Source organism: Scyliorhinus canicula, chromosome 31 (assembly GCF_902713615.1).
Source record: "Scyliorhinus canicula chromosome 31, sScyCan1.1, whole genome shotgun sequence".
Classification (NCBI taxonomy): Eukaryota; Metazoa; Chordata; class Chondrichthyes; order Carcharhiniformes; family Scyliorhinidae; genus Scyliorhinus; species Scyliorhinus canicula.
Genome location: NC_052176.1, coordinates 3,382,487 through 3,387,486, shown reverse-complemented (window position 1 = coordinate 3,387,486; position 5,000 = coordinate 3,382,487). Strand labels below are relative to the sequence as shown.

The 5,000-nt window shown below is 57.4% G+C and overlaps 1 protein-coding gene across 1 annotated transcript in view; it reads left to right on the top strand.

The window, feature by feature from the left end:
- The window catches only part of LOC119958820 (signal-induced proliferation-associated 1-like protein 2), a 27,060-nt gene that overhangs the window by 16,611 nt on the left and 5,449 nt on the right, over positions 1-5,000 (top strand). The gene's annotated exons all lie outside the window — the stretch shown is intronic.

The following is a 5,000-nucleotide window of genomic DNA, read 5'->3' as shown; positions in this document are numbered from 1 at the left end:
CTCAACCCCCTGCGATCCCGCGACCCTTTGACCCCTCGACCCCTCAACCCCCCTGCGACCCTTCAACTCCTCAATCCCCCCGACCCTGCGACCCTTCGACCCCTCAACCCCCCAGACCCCGCGACCCTTCAACCCCTCAACCCCCGCGACCCTTCGACCCCTCAACCCCCCCAACCCTTCGACCCCTCAACCCCCCCGACCCCTCGGCCCTTCGACCCCCCCTCGACCCCTCGACCCCGGAAAGGTGAGGCAAATCCTTCGCCCACCCCTGACAGTTCCGGCGACGCACACAAAGCGGGGTGAAGGAATCGCTCGCGCTGGCGTCATGTGCCCGCTACGTAGGGGAGAGTTGGGGCGGTCGGAGGTAATTATCCAACCGTCGCAGCTCACGTTGGCGCCCCTCAGCCCAGCGCGGAGATAATAATAATAATAATAATAATCGCTTATTGTCACGAGTAGGCTTCAATGAAGTTCTGTGAGAAACCCCTAGTCGCCACATTCCGGCGCCTGTCCGGGGAGGCCGGTACGGGAATTGAACCCGCGCTGCCGGCCTAGTTCTGCACTACAAGCCAGCTGTTTAGCCCGCTGTCCTAAACCGGCCCCGACCTGTCTGCCCCGCTCACTGAGCGACTCAGCCCGTTGCCCTGTCCGCCAGCCGGCCGCCTGGCAGCCCGGGGCGCAAAACTGGCAAAGCGTCTCCCCGGTCCGACACATCCCCACCCCCACCGATAGCCCGCGTGTCGCCGGGTTCAAGGGTCGCGAGGTGACAGATGGAGAAAACATCGTCAATAATTGATCGCGCGCGGCTGGAAAGATAAATGTGATTCATTATTCATGTCATAATTAAAGGGCTCCGTGGGCGAATGTGGCCCAGGGCAGCCTTGCTCAGCCACGTGGGGGGGGGGGGGGGGGGGGGGGGGCTCTGGCTTGCTGTCCAGCCTGTGGAATATCTCCGAGAGGGCAGAGAGTGGGGATAATGGACCGTGGTTCAGTGACTGTGTGTGACCGGGACTGTGCGAAAACATTCGCTCCTGTCCATTCCCCTCAACGCATGCCGCAATTTCTGTTACTACTGGCTTCCCAATGTCTGTCTCCCCTTTCTTCCTAGTCTCCGCTCGCTCTCTCTATCTCTCTTTTTTTGTTTCTCTCTCTGTCTTTCTCTCTCTATCTCTCTCCTATTCTCTCTGTCCATCCATTTTGCTGCCTCTCTCTCTTTTAGGTTTCTCTCTCTCTGTCTTTCTCTCTCTATCTCTCTCCTGCTCTCCCCGCATTCTCTCTCACTTTCTCTCTCTCTTTCTCTCTCCTCTCTCTCTCTCCCGCACTCTCTCTCCTGCACTCTGCCTCTCTCTCTCGCCTTCTCTTTCTGTCTCTCTCTCCCTCCCTCGCTCCCTTCTTCCCATCTCCCTCCCTCCCCCCCACTTTCTCTCTCCCTCCCTCCCTCTCTCCCCTCTTCCCATCTCCCTCACTTTCTCTCTCCCTCGCTCTCTCTCTCTCCTCTTCCTCTCTCCCCCCCTCACTTTCTCTCTCCCTCTCTCCCCCCTGACCGTCTCCCCCTTCCCCTCCCCCGCCCCCGCCACCTCTCTCTCTCCATACGTCTCCCCTCCCCCTCCCTCTCTCGCGTCCCTTCACCCAGTCTATTCAGTATTAAGAGGAGGTGGGGGGAGGGGGGGGGGGGGGGGGGAGAGAGAGAGAGAGAGAGAGAGAGAGAGAGAGAGAGAGAGAGAGAGATCACGAGGGACCTAACCTCTTAAACAACTGGGTCGGAAAGCAAATGGTGAAGACGTTTAAAAAGCCTCCGATTCAAACCACTGCCCTGACTTTGAAAAATGTCAGATTAATTATTCCGAGCGAGGAGAACGGCCCGAATCGGGTTTTAGAGACCAGGAAAATCTGGGATTGCAAATTGTGTTCAGAAAGGAGGCGTTCTTCCCGAAAGAAAATACATTCTGCCTCTCCCTGGGGAGAGTCTACGGAAGGATATGGCCAGGTCAAGTCAGTGGGCAAAGGCTACGCAATATAATGCGGGAAAATGTGAAGGTGTGCACTATGGTAGTAAGAATAAAGAAGCTGAGTGTTATTTAAATAGAGAGAGAGTGTAGAAAGCCACAGCACAGAGGGTATTTGGGAGTCCTCGTGCGTAAAGTCCTCGCGGGGGGGGGGGGGGGCACGGTAGCACAGTGGTTAGCACTGTTGCTTCACAACGCCAAGGTCCCAGGTTCGATTCCCGGCTCGGGTCACAGTCTGTGCGGAGTCTGCACGTTCTCCCCCCCCCACCCCCGTGTCTGCCTGGGTTTCCTCCGGGTGCTCCGGTTTCCTCCCACAGTCCAAAGACGGGCAGCTTAGGTGGATTGGCCGTGCTAAATTGTCCCTTAGTGTCCAAAAAAGGTTGGGTTGGGTGGGGTTACTGGGATAGGGTGGGGGGGGGGGGGGGAGCCTAGGAAGGGAGCTCTTTCCAAGAGCCGGTGCAGACTCGATGGGCCGAATGGCCTCCTTCTGCACTGTAAATTCTATGATTCCATGGTTTTATTTTAATAAATTTAGAGTACCCAATTCATTTTTTTTTTCCAATTGAGGGGCAATTTAGCATTGGCCAATCCACCTAACCTGCACATCTTTGGGTTGTGGGGGTGAGACCCACGCAGACACGGGGAGAATGTGCAAACTCCGCACGGACAGTGACCCAGGGCCGGGATCGAACCTGGGACCTCGGCGCCGTGAGGCAGCAGTGCTAACCCACTGCGCCCACCGCGCTGCCCCACTGATTGTGCTTAAATCACAAAAGGTTAGTATTTAAGTCCAGTGCAAATTGGAGAGTTGAATTTCGGCCTTTATTTCAAAGGGAATGGAGTGTAAAAATAGGGAGGTATTGGGAAAATTATACATGGCAATGGTTCGAAACGCGCCCGGAATACTGAATCTCGGTTGATCCTCGTTACGACGGGATTTTCTGAGGAGGAGAAGTTGAGTAGGTTGGGTCTGTACGCATCGGAGTTTAGAAAAATGGGAGGTGACTTTATCGAGAAATACGGGGGAGCGATTCTCCAAAATGGAGACAAAGTGTTCGCGCGTCGCGTTTCACGATGACTCTCACTGGAGTACGGGTCCCACACACACTGACTCTCACTGGGGTATGGGTCCCACACACACTGACTCTCACTGGGGTATGGGTCCCACACACACTGACTCTCACTGGGGTCCCACACACACTGACTCTCACTGGGGTCCCACACACACTGACTCTCACTGGGGTCCCACACACACTGACTCTCACTGGGGTACGGGTCCCACACACACTGACTCTCACTGGGGTCCCACACACACTGACTCTCACTGGGGTACGGGTCCCACACACACTGACTCTCACTGGGGTACGGGTCCCACACACACTGACTCTCACTGGGGTACGGGTCCCACACACACTGACTCTCACTGGGGTACGGGTCCCACACACACTGACTCTCACTGGGGTACGGGTCCCACACACACTGACTCTCACTGGGGTACGGGTCCCACACACACTGACTCTCACTGGGGTACGGGTCCCACACACACTGACTCTCACTGGGGTACGGGTCCCAGACACACTGACTCTCACTGGGGTACGGGTCCCACACACACTGACTCTCACTGGGGTCCCACACACACTGACTCTCACTGGGGTACGGGTCCCACACATACTGACTCTCACTGGGGTACGGGTCACACACACACTGACTCTCACTGGGGTCCCACACACACTGACTCTCACTGGGGTACAGGTCCCACACACACTGACTCTCACTGGGGTCCCACACACACTGACTCTCACTGGGGTCCCACACACACTGACTCTCACTGGGGTACGGGTCCCACACACACTGACTCTCACTGGGGTCCCACACACACTGACTCTCACTGGGGTACGGGTCCCACACACACTGACTCTCACTGGGGTACGGGTCCCACACACACTGACTCTCACTGGGGTACGGGTCCCACACACACTGACTCTCACTGGGGTACGGTTCCCACACACACTGACTCTCACTGGGGTCCCACACACACTGACTCTCACTGGGGTACGGGTCCCACACACACTGACTCTCACTGGGGTACGGGTCCCACACACACTGACTCTCACTGGGGTACGGGTCCCACACACACTGACTCTCACTGGGGTACGGGTCCCACACACACTGACTCTCACTGGGGTTCCACACGCACTGACTCTCACTGGGGTACGGGTCCCACACACACTGACTCTCACTGGGGTACGGGTCCCACACACACTGACTCTCACTGGGGTCCCACACACACTGACTCTCACTGGGGTCCCACACACACTGACTCTCACTGGGGTACGGGTCCCACACACACTGACTCTCACTGGGGTCCCACACACACTGACTCTCACTGGGGTACGGGTCCCACACACACTGACTCTCACTGGGGTACGGGTCCCACACACACTGACTCTCACTGGGGTACGGGTCCCACACACACTGACTCTCACTGGGGTACGGGTCCCACACACACTGACTCTCACTGGGGTACGGGTCCCACACACACTGACTCTCACTGGGGTACGGGTCCCACACACACTGACTCTCACTGGGGTACGGGTCCCACACACACTGACTCTCACTGGGGTACGGGTCCCACACACACTGACTCTCACTGGGGTACGATTCCCACACACACTGACTCTCACTGGGGTACGGGTCCCACACACACTGACTCTCACTGGGGTACGGGTCCCACACACACTGACTCTCACTGGGGTACGGGTCCCACACACACTGACTCTCACTGGGGTAGGGGTTCCACACGCACTGACTCTCACTGGGGTACGGGTCCCACACACACTGACTCTCACTGGGGTCCCACACACACTGACTCTCTCTGGGGTACGGGTCCCACACACACTGACTCTCACTGGGGTCCCACACACACTGACTCTCACTGGGGTACGGGGTCACACACACACACTGACTCTCACTGGGGTCCCACACACACTGCTC